The sequence below is a fragment of the Chanodichthys erythropterus genome, chromosome 23 (assembly GCF_024489055.1).
Source record: "Chanodichthys erythropterus isolate Z2021 chromosome 23, ASM2448905v1, whole genome shotgun sequence".
Classification (NCBI taxonomy): domain Eukaryota; kingdom Metazoa; phylum Chordata; class Actinopteri; order Cypriniformes; family Xenocyprididae; genus Chanodichthys; species Chanodichthys erythropterus.
The window spans coordinates 28,542,180-28,566,765 of record NC_090243.1 but is presented as its reverse complement, the minus strand read 5'-3'; the positions used below and the strand labels follow the sequence as shown (position 1 = coordinate 28,566,765).

General features: G+C 38.4%; 1 protein-coding gene across 6 annotated transcripts in view; it reads right to left on the bottom strand.

Annotated features, from left to right (window-relative positions):
* pard3aa (par-3 family cell polarity regulator alpha, a) overlaps window positions 1–24,586 on the bottom strand; it is a 560,621-nt gene that overhangs the window by 139,983 nt on the left and 396,052 nt on the right. The gene's annotated exons all lie outside the window — the stretch shown is intronic.

Genomic DNA, 24,586 nt, shown 5'->3' with positions numbered 1-24,586 from the left:
GTCTCAAAATACTGTGCTTCTGAGTGATGTAATTTCCTGCACACTAGTAGCTTTGGATTGAGGGAAGGCGTGAGGAAGTACAGATTGTGGTCAATCTTCCAGTCAAAGCAAGCCTCGCAACATACGTTTTGAATATTGCAATAATTCTTGAAGAGTTTTGGGTGTGGGTCTTATAGAGTAAATAGAATTACTGGGGGCGATAATCAAATTTTGTACAAATAAAGCAATAACAGAGAGTGTACAAATCCATGGGGCGACAATATGAATTAGTGCCTCCAATAAAAGTACATTTCAATTCAATGAAAGTAATCATTTTCATTGACTAAGTTGCTTTCTCGTGACACCTCCATTCAAATGCTGTTTGCACATTGATAATGAAAATTTGATTACCAAACAAAAACTCTCTTCAATAGTCAATGAATGGAAGTGCGATGGCATTAATCTGATTTCTACAGCACCGTAACCCCGTGTTTATTTTCCTAACTCACTTGCCAAGTTTCACTGGATACCCCAAGAACACAGGCTTTCCCCCTTAACTTAACTCAACAGAATTACCTCAGACGCCATTGACTTTGGGCCACTGGATTGAATGTATTCATGAAATCGGAAACCCTTCTCCCCAAAAATGTTTATTGTTCTACTTCACACGGGCACACAGACTGCTCCATTACTCAAATGACTCGGGATTGTGAGAGATATTCTCTTTTGGTTACATAAGCGTCGAAAGGCCAAACTTTCCACTTTTGTCCCTCCGATACTGTACATTACCTGATTAATTAATCAACAAATGGCCCGGGTCTAGGCATAAAAGTCTGCTGCACGCATGCTAATAACAGTGAGGCTCAATCTATCACAGCTCTCGCTGACAACCCACCGTACATCTCAAGGACTTTTTCATTAACTCTCCTTAAATAATCTTCCTTTTCACCATGTCTCTCTCCGTAGCCCATCCCTCTCTTAAAATGACACGTGGAGAGATATGCCGAGAGGGAGGTGAGGATTGTGGAGGCTAATCGATGAGACTATTTCAAACTTCTAAGCTTGATGGCACACAAACAAGCAAGGTCAAAAAAGGTACTAAATGGCTCTTTCAAAGCATTGTGGACTAAAATGAATGCAAACTCTCCAACCCTTACAGTTAAACTCCTGTGGGAGTCAACATCTATTTGCAGATGAAATGGACCAAGGCCGTACTTCCAAACCATCCCTGGGGAGCTACCATGGTATTTTATTCATCTCCACAATGCCTGAGGCTTTAAGCGTAATTGTCATTAACAAATGAAAACTGAAACTACAGAGACTGAACAACAGGATTGTTTTTAGTTGATGCGCAGACAGTACTTTTGTGACCTGTGGGATGGGACCTTGTCTCCCAGTTCACATCTTTCATTTTGCTAAACATGGAAACTAATGCACTCTGGCATGATCCCTAGACCTCACATTGAGTGTTTGTTTTCACAACCAATCATATTTACAAGAGCTTCTTATAAAATCCCCAAGAACTGGCTAGACGAATATAGAATTTTCTAGTCAGTGACAGGTGATATTAGAGGAGAGACATTCTCAAACAATACAACAATTAAATTATAAATGGAAAATTGGATATGTACAAGACAAGATTGGTTACATTGTACGTTTTAATGTGTATATCTTCTAAAAGTGAATTTAGAACAGTGCAAACAAACAGGAACCAAAAGCAACAAAACTCAAATTTTATGGGCTAATAAAAAAATGACAAAAGTCCTATTAATTGACCGTTTATAAATGTCCTAGCAAGCACCCAGAACACATTAGCAACCACATAGCAACACACAGACAACCACATAAACACTTTAGCAACCATATGGCAATGCCTTGGTAACCACCCAGAACATCACAGCATCCTCATAGCAATATTATAACAACAACCTTAGCAACTATATACAAATGTCCTAGCAACCACTCAGTTCATCTTTGCAAATACATAACAACTAACCAGAACACCTTAATAACCGCATAGCAATGCACTGGTAACCACCCAGAACACCTTAGCATCCACATAGCTATGTACTATTAATTGACCATAGCACTTTAGCAACCATTTATAAATGCCCTAGCAACCACCCAGAATACATTAGCAATCACATAGCAACACCCTAGCAACCTTCCAAACACTTTAGCATCCATATGGTAATGCCTTGGTAACCACCCAGAACACCATAGCATCCACATAGCAATATTCTAACAACCACCTTAGCAAATATCTAAAAATGCCCTAGCAACCACCCAGTTCATCTTAGCAAACACATAGCAACGACCTGGCAACTACCCAGAACACCTCAACAACCAAATAGAAATGCCCTGACAACCACCCAGAACACCTTAGCAACCACTTATAAATGTCCCAGCAACTACCCAGAATACATTGCTCTATTTTGATAGCTACCATAGACATCAGTGTTTATATCCAAACTATAAACTTTTATCCCAGTACTTCTGTGATAATATGAATATTTGCAACAGAAATAATGATACTGTGTTTTTGAAAAGACTGTTTATGAAGTTGTTTTATACCTACAAATGACAACTGCTCTCGCAGGATCAGCATCAGCACAGATTGGAATGTTCCAGTATAATTTTGTCAAAGGTTTAATAGACGAATAAATCACTGTCATTTAGCAATGAGCATGTGTTTGAATCGAGGTTGCAATCTTTTAACGATTAATCGTGCAGCTCTACCATCTACTGAGAAAGTCTTTGTATGTTTTACATATTTTGTAAGCCAAAAGTCCTGCTAAAATTTTGAGACTATTAAAAGGACCCAGTTATAAGACACGAGGCGTTTCTCAATGTCAAGGATACTTCCTTGGCAGGACTGGTCCTTCCAAGTCACTTCCTTCAGAGTCTAGGCGAGGCTCCTCTTTAGCATTCAGAGAACACGTAAATGGAACAGACTAGCAAGTGCACGTCATTGCGTCATTACCCCCCGGTAAACAGCTGCTTGTTTTCTACACGGAGACATATGAACGCCTCCGTTTGTTCCTTGGTCCCTGTTAAAAAATACGAGAAAGCTATGAATAACGCTGTGAATGGTATAATGGTATAATATTAACGATAAATTACTTTATACAACTTAAATAGTTATTTATAAAGGATGCCGTTGATGGCAAACAAGCTAACAACGGTCCGGTTCAGTTATCCATCAATAACGTAATTTGTATTTGTATAATTTATAATATCAATACGGTAGTAATTTGTACTGGCATTTAAACGTTAAACTTTATTTATCTGACATATTTACTACTGTTATAACAAATGTTTGGTAACGTAAATATACTTACATTTAAAAGCATATTGCCCGCTAACGTCCAACATTTTTTTAAAACATTTTTGAACAAGATCGCAAAGCTGCGTACATAGGATTGTGGGTGATTTGAGAGCGCGAAGAGCGCGAAGGATACACATATGCATCTTTTCCTGTGTATGGGATATTTTTCGAACGAAGGACTCAGTCCTTGTTTGAAATTCCGAGGATCCTCGACATTGGAACAGTCCTTTGACGGATGTCGATGACGTAGCATCCTCGAAATTCTGGCTTCCGAGGATCCTTCCTTGACATTGAGAAATGCCTACACTTACACGACAAGTCTGAAGAATCAGAAAGCGTAGCCAATGCATAGCCATCTGTAGCTTTTACAAACAGGTCCGGCCTTGACACAACTCTTCTGTGATTGGTGCGGCCAGGGCAAATGGTTTTAACAATGCCTAATAGCTTTAACAGTATTTTCTTGTCTATACTACACAGAAACAGAGCAAGCTGAATGGCACCGACATAATTAAGCGGTAAAGGAATCAGAGACAGCACAATAGACAGCCATACATGGAGACAATGTTCTTTGTCCTTTTGTTCTACAGCTGAATGAGCTTCAGTCAGTGCTATTGGTTTTGGCTGGGCTGTGTGTTGCTCAGTGCTGGCAGAGCTTCAGCAGGTCAGAGTCAATGTCACCAGTAATAACGGCTGCCTGATGGAGCTGGATCTGGACTCAGCAGTAGGTGAACAGTCTATTTGTTGAGGAGTTTTAAAGCTGTTTGCTCAGGCCCTCGGGGTCAGTTTACCACTCACTCACACCATCCTATTGCACATGATTTTGTGTTGGTGATACAGAGGTTTTGGTGTGTCAAAGATACAGTGACAAATTCAGCTAAGTCTTACAAAGTTACAAAGTCTTAGCCACCGCCCAGAACACCTTAGCAACCACACAGCAATGGTCTGGCAATCCAGGACACTTTAGCATCCACACAGAAATCTCCTAGCAACTACCCAGAACACCTTAGCATCCACATAGTTATGTCCTATAAATTGACCAGAACACCTTAACAACCATCTATAAATGTCCTAGCAGCCATCCAGAATACATTAGCAACCACATAACAACACTCTGGAAATCACCCAAATACCTTAGCAACCATATGGCAATGCCTTGGTAACCACCCAGAACATCACAGCATCCACATAGCAATATCTTAACAACCACCTTAGCAACTATCTCAAAATGTCCTAGCAACCAGTCAGGTCATCTTAGCAAATACATAGCAACAACCTGGCAATTACCCAGAACACCTTAACAACCACATGGCAACACCCTGGCAACCACCCATAAAACCTTAGCATCCACATAGCTATGTCCTATTAATTGATGGAAAACACATTAGCAATCATTTATAAATGTCCAAGCAATCATCCAGAATACTTTAGCAACTACAGAGCAACTTCCTAACAACCACACAAACACCTTAGCAACCATGTGGCAATGCCTTGGTAACCACCCAGAACACCTTAGCATCTACATACTGTATTACCTGTCTGGCAACCACCCAGAACAACTTAGCAACCATCTAAAAATGTCCTAGCAACCACCTAGAATACATTAGCAACCACATAACAAAACCCTGGCAACTACCCAATACCTTAACAACCATATAGCAATGCCTTGGTAATATCCTAACAACCACCTTAGCAACTATCCAAAAATGTCCAAACAACCACCCAGTTCAACTTAGCAAATATATAGCAACAACCTGGCAACTACCCAGAACACCTTAGCAACCATCTAAAAATGTCCAAGCAACTACCCAGAACACATTGGCAAACACATATGCCCTGGTAACTACCCAGAACACCTTAAAAACAACAGCAACACCCTGGCAACCACCCAGAACACCTTAATAACCATCTAAAAACATTTTCTAACAACCATCCAGAACACAAGAGCAATGGTAATAAGTGCCCTAGCAACCACTCAGCACTTAGCAACCACTCAGCAACCACATAGCAATGCCCCAGCAACCAACCAGAACACATAAACATCTACATAGCAATATCGTAACAACCACCCACAACACCTTAGCAACCATCTAAAAATGTAGAAGCAAACATCCAGAGCACCTTAGCAACCACATAGCAATGTGCTGGCAACCACCCAGAACACCTTAGAAACCATTAAAAATACCCTGGCAACCACCCAGAGCATCCCACTCCACAGCATCCACATAGCAATGTTCTAACAACCACCTTAGCAACTATCTAAAAATGTCCTAGCAACCACCCAGGTTATCTTAGCAAATACACAGCAACGACCTGGCAACTACCAAGAACACCTTAACAACCACATAGAAATGCCCTGGCAACCACCCAGAACACCTTAGCAACCACTTATAAATGTTCTAGCAACACCTTGGCAAACAACATAGCAACACCCTGGCAACCACCCAGAACACCTTAACAACCATATACAATAAAATAACACAGAACATAAGATAAACAATATAGTGATGCCCTGACAACCACCCAGCAACCACTTCTACAGTACATGGCAATCTCCTAGCAAACACCCACAACACCTTAGCAACCATCTAAAAATGCTGAAACAAACATCCAGAACACCCTATCAAACACATAGCAATGTTCTGGCAATCACCCAGAACACATTAGCATGGTACATTACCCAAAAACCATGGTATTATCATGGTAACATGTCCAAAAAACATGTATATACGACAAAACCTTATTACTTTTTAGTTAGTGTTATCTAGCATCAAATATTTGCAAACGAAATAAATTCACTTTAACCTGAGTGAAGTAATCCGATAGTGTTTCTGTTTTGATGTATGGTGAGCAGGTTTGTATGCCATTCACACACACTGCCACTGACTTCATCATAAAGTGTGGTCTCCAGTTTCCAGAGCACAAAAGTACAGTTTAATGGGCCATCACTAAGCATCTCTCCCCTCTGCTCCTCTGACAGCCATGAGTAATGAGCACCTAAACACCTGCCGGCTTCAAAACACAAGCGTGTGGATGAGAGAGAACACTCAACCTCACACACACACAATCACACACCAGCCACAGCCAGACATAGACTTACACACACGTTTGTTTTTATATCATGGAGGGACCTCCCATACACTTCTGTTGTTTAAATGAAAGAAAAATATATATATAATTACTACACCCTTTCCCTACAGCTCCTGACATTTCTTACACGAGAAGGAAAACATTTGCCATGCTCGGAATAGCATACCATACATACTATTTTTGAACAATGTAATATGAATACTATGCAAATTTAGTAGGTCAATGACTCTAACATCTCCTTGTCTCAATATCTGATTGAACTATAGGAAGTTATTATAAGAATAAGATAAGAAGTTAATATTGTGTTATTTTAGATACAATATTGTCTGTTTTTTCCACTTTATGTAGCCGTTTTCCACATTGGGACCATGATGAAGGAACAGTGTTTTATTATTATTATTATGGGTTCTTTTGGTTTCAAAAAGCTTAGACAAAGGAGCCAGTATGTACACACACACACACACACACACAGAGAGTCCAAATACACCTACACCACAGATTTTACTCAATCAAGGCCCCATACAGGAGCAACCGCAGATGTCAAGGTAGGAGGCAATCGAGCTTTAATGCTCAACAAAACGTTAGTTTACCCAAAGGAGCATGCTATTATACTCAACAGCCCACATCTCCAGCTGAATAATGCCATCTCTTCAATCATCTCTGTCACCAGTGCTGTCATATCTAACATTTCACCACACAAAGCAATACATTACAATGGCCTGTTTACACTACAGAGACGTGACATGGGGCGCCTGTGTCTACAGCAATCGTAAAGCAAAACAATTTATGTATCACATTCCCAAAACATTGTGCCATGTGATGAAATGAGTTTTGTTGTTGGCCTTGAAAGATAAAGATTTTTGACCTTTCATGTGCATTTTTGGCATGTCAAATTAATGCATTGATTTGATTTATTTGAAATTATTTTATTTAAATTATATATTTAAAAACAGCAAGTAAAAAACTAGAATTTTAATGCATTCTTTTAGTGTGATTAATTATTTAATTTTAAAGTATTTATTTTAAGATATTAAAAAACAGCTAAAAAATAATGTTTTTTAAATAAGTTAAAACAATAATGCATGTATTCAGCGTGATTAAATATTTTATTATTTTAAGATATTAAAACAAACTAAAAAAAAAATAACGGTTTTCTTAATAAGTAAAAAAAAATGCATGTATTCAGCGTGATTAAATATTTTATTATTTTAAGATATTAAAACAAACTAAAAAAAAAATAACGGTTTTCTTAATAAGTAAAAAAAAATGCAGTATTCAGTGTGATTAAATATTTTATTATTTTAAGATATAAAAAAAAAAAAAAACAGGAAAAAAAGTTTTTTTTTTTAATAAGTTAAAAATAATGCATGTATTCTGTCTGATTAAATATTTTAAATGATTTTATTTGAGTTATTTAAAAAAAAAAAAAAAAAAAAAAAACAGCAAGTTAAAATATACAAATTTAAGCAATTAACTATTTTAAATAATTTATTTAAATTAAAAATAATACATTTCTAACCAGTACTGGTGAAGCTTAATTTAACCAGCTTCATATTCGATACATCATCGTCCATTCACTGTTGTCCGTGCAATGGTTTATATTCTACTTCTAAGTGAGTGATACCTCAGCTGTATTGATTTACAGAACAGTAATGTTCTACATGGCTCCAAGAGACTAACATTATTGTGTCTGATGATACATTTGTAGACCTAAACCCTGATGCTCTAAACAACAGGATATTAGTTTGTTATAAAGGCCAACTTGGAGACATTAAGATTGTCAATGGATGAAGCTCGAGGTAATGTTCAGAGATAAGACTGACAAGAGTTGAGTTCCCAAGCACTTCAAGAGCCAGAATGCCATTCGAGACTTGCTTTATGCTGTTCCTACAGTTGATAACCAGGTTTGTTAAGTACACAAAGAGCAATAGGGTCAGACCAAATGGAGTCTAGTACAACGAGCCTGCTTCTCTATGATCACAACAGAGCTGCAATGAAGAAATTAAGCACCACTATCAATCTGAGAGAGTGAAGCAAGAGCGTATCAAGACTAATGTTCAAAGTGTCATATCCAAGTAACAATTTGCAACAAAATTAAAAGGGGAAAAATAGGAAAAGTAAATAAAAAATCATTATAATAATATCTGGAAGCAGCCATTAAGGGGCCAAGCATAAAGAAGCAAGCAAGAAGTAAAATCATCAGTAAAATATCGAATTTTATTTCATTTACTTTTTTGGAAATTTCATATTTTGTTCAGTTATAGTGCCACCAACAGGTGCAATCCCACCACTTTTTTATGCATCCTCAGAGTGTGCCCATAAATAAGTGTGACAAATTTGGTGAAAATATCTCATTTCTTTTAAGAGTTATAGACATGTATATGTATGAGTAAAAAATAAATGACCAATGTATTACTTTGATTGCTTTTTTCCACCACTATCAAAATTTTGGCATTTGGGCCTTAACATATAGCTAATGACTTATGATTACGAATACATTTATGGTTTCGAAGATATTTGCAAACGTTGTTTAAACACTGAATCACAACCTTGCACAAAACATAAGGCGGAAATAAGTCATGAAAATAAGTCAACCATATCAAAAGTTATGAGCATATGAATATTTGATTTCACCACTAGAGGCGCTGTCTTGAAATTTCTCAGGCTTCTTCAGGGCATCGTGCTGATGACCCATACCGAGTTTCGTAATGATATGCTAATGCGGTCAAAAAATACAGCATTTTGCTACAAAATGCAAAATGGCCGACACCTAAAATGGCTAATATGGTACAATTGGATATCATTCGATTCAGGATATTAAATGACATCATAGGGAGCAATTGAATCGTACTGAGCCAAGGAATCAAAGGAAAAAATACATTTGTTTCTAACCCTTATGTTTCAAAAGTTATTAGCATAAACATGAGTGAAAGTTTGGACAAGTGGTGGCGCTAGAGAGTTTAATCTAGAGGCACCAAATTTACTGTAGTTAATGTTGGGCCTGTCCTCTATCAGTGTGCCAAATTTCATAACTTTCCTGCAAGCAGTTCTATGGGCTGCCACAGACTCCCAGAGAGGAATAATAAGAAGAAGAAGAACAACAACTAATATAATAGGTGCATATCACACCTTCTGAGCTTGGCCCCTAACAATAACTAACCATATATGGATATTATATATCCATATTTAGCATTGTGACTTTTTTTTTTACTTCCCCCCCATATTGTTATTAACATAATGCATCTGAGAATTTTACTTTTTTACATTTATTTTTTTACATTCCCACTATTTTCTTTGACAATTCTTTTTCACAGATGGCATTCACCCATATATGTGCCTTTTGGAAATGGCACAGAAATCCAATCACCACAGAAAATGAAACCTTGGCACGTGGACTTTCACTTCTCTCTGGTGCACCTTCCATTTTAAATGGCCCTTCAGTGCAAAAGCCAGAGCCGTGCTGCTCCTAAGGCAAGGCCCAAGTCAGCCACATGCAATTTTAATATCTTCTTGTTAGGGTGGAGAAGAAGAGAAAGCTGGGTCTGTTCGTTTTTCCTGTTCCTCTTGTGTTCTAGTGGCAAGTCGAGGTTGTTCACTCAAGGGCAAAGGGAGGCAGAAATCACAGCCAGCAATGAAAGATGGCTCGTAATATCTAATTAGGAAGAAAGAGACAAAACGAATGAGGGAAAGTGCAGGAGCATCAAGTGCCTCTCCAAATTTCCCCAGCCTTTAGTACTTAGCCCATGTTAATGGGAACATCATTATTATATGCCCGAGTCACTACACCATCGCCGTTGCCCGGACGACAAGCTCTGTTGTTTATACCGATGTTATGTGCCAAAGCTCAGCGATTAAGCCGGTCCCCACGGACCTCATTATCCCTGACCTCCAACGCCACACTGCCATTCCGCTGTCAAACCCAGCTTTGGAGAAGGTGCAAAACGATGGTGCTTTTTAACAACAAATGAAGATATTTCAGTCTTGAGGCAACTCCATGGCAGACTTGACACCAAGATGTAGGCTTGATGGACACTGTGAATCAGTTATGTTGTTCCTTATGAAGGATGGATGTCAATTGGAAAAAAAAAAAAAAAATGTGTTGAATGGTGCATCCAAGCATCATTATTTCTTGGTCTAAATTAGAAAAATAAAAAACGCAATTCCGAACTTGGTGCACAGGGTTACAGTGAGTGTCCTCCTAACTGTTAGGGGCATTTTTTAAATATATTAATGATATTACTGCTGGAATCTGGATGGAGATTTCATTTGAAAAGTTATTTCACACATCCCCTGTGTGCGTGTACATGTGTATGTACTGTACATCATAAATATATGCAACTTCAACCAATTAACAGGGCTCCCAAGTGGTAAATTAGATTGAAGGGATATTGGCGACAAAAAACAAACAAACAAACAAAACAAAACAAAAAACAAGGACAACAGAACTACTTGCATTTCCAAAAGGAAATACAATTGCTTGCAAGGCAGCAAAACAAGACAGCCATGAAACACATATACAGCTTTATATGACATTTGTTGCCAGGGACAACAGTCAAATACAGTTTTGTGGTCTTAAGGCCCGTTCACACCAAGAACGATAACTATACCGATAACTATATTTGCGTCCACACCAATGAACAATAACGGTCTGTTTATTCTAAGCTCACACGATGTGGTACAACATGTTTTTGCTGTTCTTGTTGCATTTACACAGCTTCAACCAGCAGATGTCCTCAGCATGCTATTTTTCGAGTGAATAGCTAGTGTAATCGATATAATCTAAAAGTGAATTTAGCTGACAAAGTAGAATAAAAACAATGCCTAGTCATCTTCACAGCAAATTCAAAGCAAGCAAGCATGTTTTCGAAACTAGCACTGGATACTTGAGGTAATTGCATGTTACACTGTTTGCTAGCCTGGCATAATGATCTCTTCGTTAACACTTCATCGTAACATTTATTCCGAGGGTATGACCAAATGTTTTCTAAATATCCAGTTTCTTAAAAGGATCTATGAAAAGGGGTTTTGACTTGTCAAACAGTGGTGGCTTTTTCTGGACCTCGGCGCAATGTCATGTGCCATTTTAAATGTGGGAGCTCTTAAAATTAGAATGGATTCTGATTGGCTGTCAGTGTTTTATCATTCAACAGCTGGAAAAAAAAATAGTTCTAAAAGTAATCCCAATGACATAATTTCTCTATATCATTATCGTTGTAGTCGTGGCATGGACTCTGCTATTCTTTTATATTTAGAATGATTTTTAGAACTATATCTTTATTGTTATCTTTATAGTTATCGTTCTTGGTGTGAACAGGCCTTTACAACAACATTTGACTACAGAATGCCACGACAGACTGATCAGAATCAAGTATTCCAGAGAGCGTTGCAATAAAGGTTGTTAAAGTAAATGTAAGTATGGGGAAAAAAAATAAATAAATAAAATCACAATTTAGTATCTAAATAAATGCAAGAAGGCCAAATGCAATTTAGTATGCATGCTTAACCTCTTAAGTCTCAAAACAAAACAAAACAAAACACATGAAAGTTGTTGCATCGCATCGCGCAGTACCGCACCACAACAGCTAAAAGCTGTCTACACTGAAGGCGACAAACCAACCATTGCAAAGAACTTGGACTACGTCAGAAATACAATGGGGAATCCGGTTACTGTCAGGAAATTTTGTGTCACGCCGCATCCAGTAGACAATATCACTGTCCAGTGTAGTCCAGTGTAGACACAGTGGGCCCTATCATACACCCAGCGCAATGCGGCACCAGGCACGTTTTTTGCTAGTTGCAGTGTGACGCAGTTATCATTTTCACGTCCTGTGCCACGTTGTTTATATAGCAAATGCATTTGCGCCCATTTGTGCGCCGTACTGGTCTGAAAACGAGGTGTGTTCAGGCGCATTGTTGGTGTGTTGCTATTTTGAGGCAACTGAAATAAACTGCGCAATATTTGTTTTGTTATTTAAAGAGCACATTAATAATATGCGCCTATATGCGGGTACACAACGCTTGAACTCTCTGCTTATTACACACACAGGGATGCGCAGCAGCACACAAACATGCCAAATATCAAAATTAAAAGGATTACAATGTAAAAGATTATTACTGTGTGCATAAACATAAAAATCTTTTCATGGAATCTGGCTTTTCCCATAGATGATCCGTTTCCTCCCTTGAGAAGCTTTCGTTTTTTTTCTGTTATGTAAATAGTGAATATGCCATGGTGCGAGCGCAACTGGCTTTTAAAGGGAATGGGAGATGAGACTCTGATTGGTTTATTGCACGTTACGCCCAAAACACACCCATTACTCATTAAGAGAACAGGGACAACCCTTTTAGACCATGCGCCAACCATTTTTCCCGTCGTTAAAATAGCAAAAGTAATTGCCCAGTGTCTTGAAGAACAAGACAAGGTGAAAAGAATTCAAAGAGTTGCTGCTTTGCTAATACTGTAATAATTAATATGCCATAAAGTACATAAGATTCAAACTGCATTAGCAAAGAGTAAAAAAAAAAAATTAAAATGATCAAACAATGGAAGCTTGTGTAAAGTTGAAGTGTTGAATGTCATGGATGGAACCATACTGACACTGCCAGCTACTCGGTGGGAGTCATTAGGTCCAAAGATTGCACGGCATAGTTGCAGAACAGTCACAGAACATGATTTTAACATATCATTAAGCATCTCAACCAATCTCTCTCACTCATTCTCTCTTATCTTGGTTCTCAACTCTGTAACTCTTCATATTTTACATATTTCACACATACCTGTGTCAGCAAGAAATGGGGCAAAAGATAACAGTTTAATGTTCTCTATTCATCATCATGAGAAATCTGTGTGTGTGTGAGTGCTTGTGTGCGATCAGATGACAATAACAAGTAATTCATATTACAATAGCTCTTAAGCTTAAAATGGAAAAATCTACTTTGCTTCTGTATTATGACTTAAGGTTAAATGATAAACTGTGATCAAAAAAAAAAGTACCCATTCATGTCTATACTGGTATAAGAGTATAAGAGTAAGCGCATTTTGTGTTGGGGAAGAGTGTGTGTATATGTTTTAGTGTGTGTATCTAGAAAAATAAGATAAATGTGTTAATTAAGTGAGATAATAGTATCACCCTATACAACACTTCCTGTGTGACCTCAGAAAGCGGAGAAAATCCATGACATGAACACAAGACAGAGGAAAGGAAACAGAAGCTCCCACAGGAGTAATGTGCCAGTGAGTGTGACCTAGATATGCCACCTCACAATGCATACTCAATGGGACAGTCTGATCACACACACACACACACACACATGCAGAGAGAGAGAGAGAGAGAGAGAGAGAGAGAGAGAGAGAGCGCCTCAGGGCAAGACAGTTGGAGGAAGGTTTGCTTACCTCTAAATCACATTTTAATGATGGACCGTGCCTGTGCCTCTAAACACAGCCAGTTTCTAACCATATAACTATATGAAACATTTTTTTTTTTTTTTGTGCCTATGAAATACATGTTGTACAATTATATGTAAATGTAGAGTGCAAGAAAACAACAGCAGCAAAAACGTTGATATGAACAAAGAAAAGCTGTAGTAGCACAGTAGCGATCGCTTGCATGCATGCTGTTTTCTCCTACAACCTTGTACAACCACCAAACCATCAGGGCCTTTCTTTTTTCTCCTCATTTCTGTCCGGTCCTGTCCTTTTCCAGCCTTTTTTTCATTGTCTCCCCAGTGCCAAAGGAATGCCCAATTACAACCTCCTGAAGACAAACGAGTTGAACAACTACCACTTAAGACATCATTACCCAGGGAACAACAGAACAGAGGAGGGGAAAAGGAAAGGAATCTGTCATTTACCACAGAATCGAAAACATGTACTTGACAGAAAAGATTGAATGGCGAGTTTGATCGTAATTGCCATCCTTTGAAAGAAATTATACACATATCCCACTCTGATTGGTACCAAATCATCAATGTGAAAGCTAGTTACCTTCTTTATTAATTTTTCATCGCACAAGATGCTAAAAAAATGGTAAGAGAAAGACAAAAAGAGAGAGACAATGAAAGCAAAATAAAATGTAGACAAGCAAAATAGTGAGAAAAATGGAGAAAGGTGCTTTTAACTATTAAGAATCTGTTATTGAACACACATTTAGTAGTCTAAACTAAACAAACAACCAATCAAACAAACTTATAATGTTAGTCAATGAAGGCTAACTTATTTTGTGGTTATCTTTGATGGCCTTACATCAACGTTTCCCAACCCTGTTCCTGGAGGCATACCATCAGTACAAATTTTGGATGTCTCCATTATCTGACATATGTATTCCAGGTCTTGTAGTCTCTACTAACAAGCTAATGAGTTGAATCACATGTGCTTGATTAGGAAGATTCCAAAAATGTGTACTCTTGTTGTGCCCCAGGAACAGGGCTGGGAAGCACTGCCTTAGGTTCTACTGAACCCTAAATATTCCCTTAAACCTTGAAGAACCAAATTGCCATGGGTTGTCCCCTTGCCTGTCACTCTCTTTAAGGCAGGGACAAATTCTAGCACAGTTTATCTCCAATCCCAATTAAACAAACCTAAAGCAGCTAATCAAGGTCTTTGGGATTACTAGAAACTTCCAAGCAGGTGCTAAAGGAGTTGGAACGGACAACCCTACTTTACCAACAGTCTCCTAACCTGAAACCTTAAGTCACCAGTCCATTTCTTATTACTGTAAAACAAGGTCTCCCAAATACCGTTAAGGGCATAGGTTTGTCATCTTCTGCCATTTGAGCTCTTTTAACCTCTTGATAGAATGAATGTTACTCGAACACTCACTTTCTTTCCAGAACTGTTTGCTGAGGTGTGCTGAGGATAACCAAGCCTCCCTAAGTTTAATGTAATTCTTGCTGCTGAAACTCTTAGTTGTGGAATAGATGCCCTCATCTTTTTTTCTCTCTTAAACCTGTGGCTCTATCACGAGTCTGGAGGTGGGTGGTAAAGCTTCAGAGAGAACAGTCAGCAGTCTTTGTGCCAAGTGTGTGGTCTATTGCCAAAATCTCAGCAGATATCCATCCCTCTATGGGCAACAAGTGGAAAAGTTTGGCTATTCTTGAAGCCAACAGTACCTTCTTCAAGGTAGCTGGCTATAAACCCAGGCAAGGGTTGTGTAGAAATAGATCCTCTTTTGGCCAGAACCCCAAATTTAGTTCCAGAGAAAAGTTACTTTCCATGGTTGCAGCCTTGATTTGAAGAACAATATTAGTCCTGCCAAGGCAAGTGTTTCAATATTCATTAGAGACAAATGATGATCCCGTCCTAGCTCCTATTAAGAAGATACATCAGCCCAATTAATATCTTCCCAAAAAAGACAGCAGCCCTATATTAAATCTAGATTCCCACTTGGAGGAAATCTTTGCATATAACTGCATTCATGATATTTTATAACCGTTAGCCATGCAATTTTTGCAATCTGTGCACAAGATTGCAACAGGTCTCCAGGATTTCAAAAGTGAAGTTACTTTTCTTATCTATGTCAGAACTGTCTGTTGACAAATCTTGGGAAGGGATCTCACCCAAACACATTCCACCAGACTAACATCAATAAGATCTTCAAATGGAAGTCCATCTATTCCTGGAGATCAGCCAAAGGAGATCTGCCATAATGTCTTTTTGAGATTGTCAATGTAGTTCTGTCAAGCCAGTCTTATACTTTAACCTTCGGTTTAAGGTCTTGTAACATTTCAGTTACCATTCAGTCAGTCATATTCGACGTTGCATTGATACTGACGTAATGGGGTCTCGCCTGGAAGCCCATTCACCTCCAAGTGGTATAAAACTTGCCAATTGAGATTGGCCAGTGAGATTTACATGCTGAGCCACACCTACCCAGCATATATGGGTATAAATAGGACCGGCATACTCACTTCATTCATATTTTGCTGAGGAGCTGAGATGGGGAATCAAGTCCCGGAGCACTCATGCCTGGGGTAGGAACAGCAACTTTGACCATTCTCTGAGTAAGATCCTGTCCCTTCCATCCCATAGGGTATGGAGGACTTCTCTCGTGCTTACTGTAGGTGCTAGGTAGTTTACAAAGTTGTGAGCGGCAGTTGTTATTGGGCACGCCGCAGCTTGCCAGCATCTACACTCGTAACACTGTTCAGTGGTATGGAATTTTCTGTTGGAACCCCATTACGTCAATATCGACATAATGTTGAACATGACTGACTGAATAGAAACATCTAGGTTACTATTGTAACCCCCATTCCCTGAAGGAGGGAACGGAGATGTTACTACCCCTTACCATAGCCCCGAACCACCGCTGAATGGCTGAGTCTCGGCTCCTCAGCAAAATATGAATGAAGTGAGTATGTTCTATTTATACCTGTATGTGCTGGGTAGGTGTGGCTCAGTATGTAAATATCACAGGCCAATCTCGATTGGCTTGTTTTGTACCACTTGGAGGTGACTGGGCTCCCAGGCGAGACCCATTATGTTAGTATCAAAGTAACGTCTCCGTTCCCTCCTTCAGGGAATGGGGGTTACAATAGTAACCTAGACATTCTGCTCTTTGTGTCTGGAGTTCTTTGCAGAATATTAACTGGAGCAGACACAGCGTGGATTAGTTGTCTCAAAGCTATTATTATTAAAACATATTTGCATGGCCAAATTTTATGCCCTACACTTGAACATAATGATACCATCCATGTCTCCTGATCTCCTGACAAAAGCCCCATTCACCTTTTCTTCTAAAATGAGCTCAGGTGATGTGTTCTATCAACTTATACCTCTTGCAAGTTGTTTATTGTATAAGAAGCCTCATTCGAACCAACTTGAATTCACTATTGAATAAGCCTTAATTCATCTAGAACTCCAAAAATAGTAATAAAATTTGCACAGAACGAATGTAAAAGCTTATACCAATGTGTCAATAAGAACTTATATGGGGTTGCATTATCAATATGTAATAATCAGTTAGAGATCTAACACCTGCACATAAAACATCTAGAAGAAAGAAAGAGATAAACACAGAATATATGTATTGACACACGGATAGACTCCAAGTGAGGCTTTCACCTTGTTTGTATCTCTCTCACAACCCAATCTTGTTGCTATGATATGTTCCTTGAGACAAAACTACTTTTGCTGTGACAATATAACTTCCTATTTTTCCACATCCACATCGCACAGGCAACATTTGTCAAATTCTGAAGAAAAAATGCTCAACCTTTTTTTTTTTCAATTTCAATTTACAATAGAATGAATTTATTTGCACTACTGAATACAGATCTCTTTTGAAATGCTTCAGACATCAAGTGTGGCAAATCCAACTACTGTTCATTATGTACTGTAACATTCCTTCATCAGCAACCTCTGACATCATCATCATCTTGCTCCCCTCCTGACATTATTCCCTGTACTGTTTTGTTAGTCTATGACTCACTCTCGGAGTCTCATTTCCATTACCATCACTATAGCTAGGCTGTTAATTTACATTATCTACATAATTATTTCCACTATCCTCATCTTACCTGTTCAACTCCCCCATATTCATATCAACTCCCTTACCTTGGCTCAGTGTCTGAGGTCACTGCTTTCTGTGCTTTCATTTTGTGGTTGTGTAATTGCCATGCAGTTGAGAACTCAAATGTTGCTGATTGCCATTTCCCTCTTCAAGTGGACAAAATACCTGCTTATGACGCAGGTTGCAACATTGGAAACATCGAACGCTCTCAGTTTTCAGAAATCTCCTAGTAATTAACAAGTAAAAGATACCACTAAGGTTTCATTAGACCCGCTCAGAAACACACATACTAGTCTTGTGAATGAAAGGATATATATAAGTGCAGTAGTTTTGCATCTCGCTAATGGAGTCTTTTTGACAGTGCTTGCACTCTCTCATGAAATGTTATGCTCTTCCATCCAAGTTGAGAGTACAATGTCATTTTATTGGCACTTTACATGCAGTAACTCAAGATAAACATTCTCCCTCATTTGCTGGCTTTCCATTCTTATGAATGTATCTCATTCTCAGTGGTCACTTGCTCATCCGCCTAAATTGTTAAATGGGTAGTTTTATCAGACTTGTTATCAGAGTCTGCAAGCTGAAACTTTAATAATTTGTTCTTTCTGGCTTCATCTCACACCGTCTCCGGATCTCTGCCTCCATTTGTCTGATAAAAGCGCTCACAATGCTCTTCACAAGCTGTTTTTGTGGTCTTGTTAAGATTATCATCGTTCTGAGGGATGCAATTCAAAAAGTGAGAAGTTGCTGTGCTTTTACTCTGATCAATGCAAAGTGATTCTCTATGTAACGGGCTACAAACAAGATCAGAGCTCGTAGAAAAACAGAAGTCTGTTGATCACAGGAATAAAGGTCAATTCACACCAAGAACTATAACTATAAAGATAACTATATTTGCGCCCACACCAACGAATGATAGCGTTCATTTATTCTAAGCTCATGCGCTGCGGTTTCAAAGTGTAGACATCGTGTTTTTGCTGTTCTTGTTGCATTTATACGGCTTTAACCAGCAGATGTCATCAGCATGCTATGTTTCGAGTGAATAGTTAGCGTAATCAATCGAAACTAACAGTAAATTTAGCTGACAAAGTCAATATAGTGGAATAAAAACAACGCCTAGTCTTTTTCACTGCAACTTCAAAAACAATGTTGTCGAAACTAGTGCTGGATACAAAGATATAGTTCTAAAAATGATTAAAAATGTGCGCACTGTCCACACCACAGCTATAATGATAACGATATAGAGAAACAATATCGTTGGGATCACTTTCAGAACAATATTTTTCTAGCTGTTGAACGATAAAACACTGACAGCCAATGTAAGGCTCGCGCATTTAAAATGGCATACAACATTGCGGAGTAGTTAATCACAAAGGTCCAGAAAATCCACCGCTGTTTAAAAGTCAAAGCCCTTTTTCAAGGATATTTTAAAGAAAATGGATATGGAAAACAATCGGTCATACCCTGAGAATAAATGGTGAGAAAGTATTAACGGATATGAGATCATTATGCCAAGCTAGCAAACATAAAATTACCTATCCAGCGCTAGTTTCGACAACATTGTCTTGCTTCCTTTGAAGCTGCAATGATGTTATTTTTATTTCACTATATAGACTATGTCAGCAAAATTATGTTAGATTAGATCAATAACATTAGCTAGATTCACACGAAACATAGCATGCTGAGGACATCTGCTGGATGAAGCCATGCAAGTGCAACAAGTACAGCAAAAACATGTTCACTGGTTTGAAACGCAGTGCACAAGCTTAGAATAAGACCGTTATTGTTCATTGGTGGGGACACAAATATAGTTATCGTTATCTTTATAGTTAGGGGAACCCCCCTTTTCAAGGATACTTTAAATAAAATTGATATATGGAAAACAATCGGTCATATCCTGGGAATCCTTGGAATAAAGGTCCATTCACACCACAAATGATACCTTGTCAAACAGTGGTGGCTTTTACTGGACCCCGGTGATTAACTTCTCTGCAATGTCGTCTGCCATTTTAAATGCGAGAGCCCTTAAATTTGAATGGATTCTGATTGGCTGTCAGTGTTTAATCGTGCAACAGCTGAAAAAAAATTTTTCTCAACAATATTGTTTCTCTATATCGTTATTGTTATAGCTGTGGTGTGGACAGTGCTATTATTTTATATTTAGAACAATTTTTAGAACTATATCATTATCTTTATATTTATCGTTCTTGGTGTGAATGGGCCTTAAAGGGTTAGTTCACCCAAAAATGAAAATTCTGTCATTTATTATAAGACCTTCGTTCATCTTCAGAACACAAATTATGATATTTTAGTTGAAATCCGATGGCTCCGTGAGGGAGCAATGACACTTCCTCGAGAATATTTTTGGGTGCGCCAAAAAAACAAAATAACGACTTATTTAGTGATGGCCGATTTCAAAACACTGCTTCAGGAAGCATCGGATCATAAATGAATCAGTGTGTCGAATCCGCAGTTCGGAGCGCCAAAGTCACGTGATTTCAGCCATTGGCAGTTTGACACGCCATCTGAATCATGATTCGATACACTGATTCATTTGTGCTCCAAAGCTTCCTGAAGCAGTGTTTTGAAATCGGCCATCACTAAATAAGTCGTTATTTTTTTTTTTTTTGGCGCACCAAAAATATTCTCGTCGCTTTATAATATTAATATTGAACCACTGTACTCACATGAACCGATTTAAATACGTTTTTAGTACCTTTATGGATCTTGAGAGAGGAAATGTCATTGCTCCCTATGAAGGCCTCATGGAGCCATCGGATTTCAACTAAAATATGTTAATTTGTGTTCCGAAGATTAACGAAGGTCTTACAGGTGTGGAACGACATGAGGGTGAGTAATAAATGACAGAATTTTCATTTCTGGGTGAACTAACCCTTTAATTCTGCTTTAGGTACTTGTTCAAACCTATGTCTAAACAAACACTGCTATATTCAAGTCCTGTCTTTCTGACAAAGACTTTACCAGTTTGAGTCCTGGTTTAAAGAAACACTGGTGTTGGGTTTCAACTTTGCCCAGATTTCAAATTCGATTACCTACCTCATGACCTCTTCCCCAGTACCTAAGCTGACCCAAAGGGGCTGAAAACTGGATGCAAGGACTTGATAGCTCCAAATGCAATTACCCCTGGTGGTTCTGTGATGGGCGGCAAGTGGTGTCTTATACAAAGGGAAAGATTCAAACAGACAGGGTGGAGAGTGGGCCTCTCATGGCACCCAGAGCAGGACGTCCAACCGTCAGACCTTCCTGTGTAATCTAATCCCTGATCACTTGGCTAAATCTCTTATTTCAAAACGCACAATGGACAATGATGGGTAATCACACCATGCGTGGCATAATGCATGCTTAATAAAAGCTTTTAAATGAAATTTCATTCATATTAATGGGAATCTCTGTTATATCAATTACTTTATTTATTTTATTGGGTCTCTAGGAGCTCATCTTCTCGAAGATGGTGGTTATACCCCTGTGCACCCTGCTGTGAGGAGGTTTGATTGGCAGGTGGTTAATGGAATGGTGGGATAGAGGTGAGGATATCTCCCTCCGTGACCCCTGAAGGAGGCTTGTCGATGAATTAGTTCAGACCACCACGGCGAGGACTATTTTAAGAGAGATATGATATTTACACAGGCCCATGTTAAGCCAACAGAGGGACAATCTCACTTCTTTTGTTTTAATTTCTTTTCATTTCAGGAGGTCATGACACAAACGATACCTCTGTCATATAGGAGGAAACACATGGACGATACCACCCAGGGTGCTGGCATTTTGACAAGTGATCACTTTGCAATATCTCAAGTCCTCTGTGTCTCACTTCCTGTTCATTGTCACACTCCTTAAAGGTGAGATAAATTTTTGTCTATGTTGCAGGGAACTATTAGTGGGCAGTTGTGCAATACTGACAGTATAAAAACTTTACATTTTTAAATAAAATACACATCTGGCAAAAAATATGATGAAAAAAGAATGGCATATAGGCCAAATAATGTCTGAAAACAAAGAATAATGATAAAAGAATCAAGATCATAATAATAAAGATCATATACCCTGCACAATGCGATGCCAGGCACGACACAATTGTATTTTGCTAGTTTCATCCCAATGCAGTTATCATTTTCATGTCCAATGCTCACGTTGTTTAAATAGCAAATGCACTCATGACCATCTGTTCGCCCATGGGCATGCTGGTCTGAAAACAAGGTGTGTTCAGGTGCATTGTTGGCGTGTTGCTATTTTGAGGCAACTGAAAACGACTGCACCATTGACCAACAAATACCTGGTCTAAAGTCAATGGCAGAGTATTTTTAATTTTTTTAATTTAAAGGGTGTGTTCGAAATTTGTGCCTATAGGCAGGTAGACCCGGGTACACAACGTGGGTACACTCTGCTTGTTACACACACAGGGACGCACAGCAGGACACAAACATGCCAAATATTAAAAGTGTATTTAAACTGAATCGTCAGGTTGAGGGTGTCTATATTCCGCCATATAAATAGCGAATCCGCCATGGTGGAAGCGCAACTGGCTTTTAAAGGGAATGGGAGATGATGATATTTTTGTTTGTATGTTTGAGTTTATACAGTTTATCTCCATATTAATTGTTGGCTTTCTAAATACAGTGCTGCTTGAAAGTTTGTGAACCACTTGCAGAATCTGTGAAAATGTGAATAATTTTATCAAAATAAGAGGGATCATACAAAATGCATGTCATTTTTTATTTAGTACTGTCCTGAATACGATATTTAACAAAAATGATGTTTATGTTGTCAATAAGACAAAAAAAAAAAAAAAAAAATAGCTGAATGTATAAATATGACCCTAATCAAAAGTTTATGAACGCTTGATTCTTAATACTGTATGTAGTTACCTGGATGATCTATGACTGTTTTTATGTTTTGTGATGGTTGTTCATGAGCAGTTAAACTGCCCAATATTCTTTAGAAAAATCCTCCAGGTCACAAAAATTCTTCAGATTCCCAGCATCTTTGGCATATTTGAACCCTTTCAAGCAGTGATTGTATGATTTTGAGATCCATCTTTTTTTACACTGAAGGACTCAAACATAACTATTAAAAAAGTCTCAAACATTCACTGATGCTCCAGAAGGAAACACAATGCATTAAGAGCCGGGGGTGAATTTCTTTTTGAATTTGGAGATCAAGGTAAATTGTAATTCATTTGTGTTCTGGCAAACATTTAAGAGTATTATGTTGCTTCCGAAGGGCAGTACTAAATGAAAAAAAAACAAAAAAAAATAACTAAATAACAAAAAAATGGGCACCTTTATCCTGTTCAAAAGTTTTCACCCCCCGGCTCTTAATGCACCGTGTTTTCCTTCTGGAGCATCAATGTTTGAACCTTTTTTTAATAGTTGTGTTTGAGTCCCTCAATTGTCCTCAGTGTAAAAAGATGGATCTGAGAATCATACAGTCACTGCTGGAAAGGGTTCAAATATGCAAAAGATGCTGGAAATCTGAGGAATTTTTGGGACCTGGGGGATTTTCTGAAGAATATTGGGTAGTTTAACTGCTCAGGACAAACAAGGGACTCATGAATCATTGCAAAACAAAACAAAACAAACAAACAAACAAATTTGGATATGTCATTTATGCCCCACTTGTCAAAATGGGGGGTGTGCAGTAAGGGGTTAATAATGAACTAACAATGTTTCTTAACAGAATATAGTTATTTGTAATTGACCCACTCAAGCTGCATGAGCTAAGGTTGAACACTGGTGAATCATAATGTTATTTTAGCAGTGCAGGTTTCGTCAAGGACAGTTTTGCATGTTTTTATTCATTTGGGATGTTTAATTAAAAAACTGTTACTAATACTTGGTTTAATTTTGCACTTTATCATCTACAATGTTATTTTTGTCAACTTAAATTAGTTGGCATTTTAGTCAGAGTCAAGACAAAAAAACGAATCTGACATGAAGTATTGACTAAAAGACAACTATTAAACATCTTTATGCGTCCTTTCATCATAGTATGAAAAATCTAGATAAACAACTAGAGATATTACAGCCACTTTCCACAGCTCGCATCTATCAAAGTTTCAGTCATTACATACAGCAGCTTTATTTATCCGTGACTAAAGTTGATTATGGTGTATGTAACTGGCATGCAGTTCTCCAGTGTTTCCGTAATTACCTCTTCGTGGTAAAGCGTTCTGTGTTTACGTTAAGCTAATGAACGAGAACGTACCACTTTGGAATAAGTTGAGGGATCTGGCCATGCAAAATAAAAAGCATACCTCAAGCATCTCTGTTAAGGCCTATGCATTACCCACAATCCTCCCCAGCAACATGCTCACTCAGCAAGGAAAAATAACATAGATGGTTGGAGGGAAAGGCATCTGCGCTTTTCCCCCTTCGGACCCCTTGAAGTCCCTAAGGCCCTGCTGTCGCTCCAGGCTGAAGGTTTTCCTCTCAGGGTGGTTGTGTTGGGAGTTCAGGATGGTGCTACATAGAGGTTTGAAGGTCAGTGAAGGGGGAAGGAGAAGGCTCTGTGGGGTGTGGATGGGGTAATTCAATGTGAGAGGACATCAGGATTAGCAATTTCATCCTATTAATAGTGTCCACTAATGCAAGCCGTAGAGGCATGTCTGCCCCTGGGCCAAAGTTGCCGTGACCAGTTGCGTGAAAACAGGAATCGTTTTCTTTAT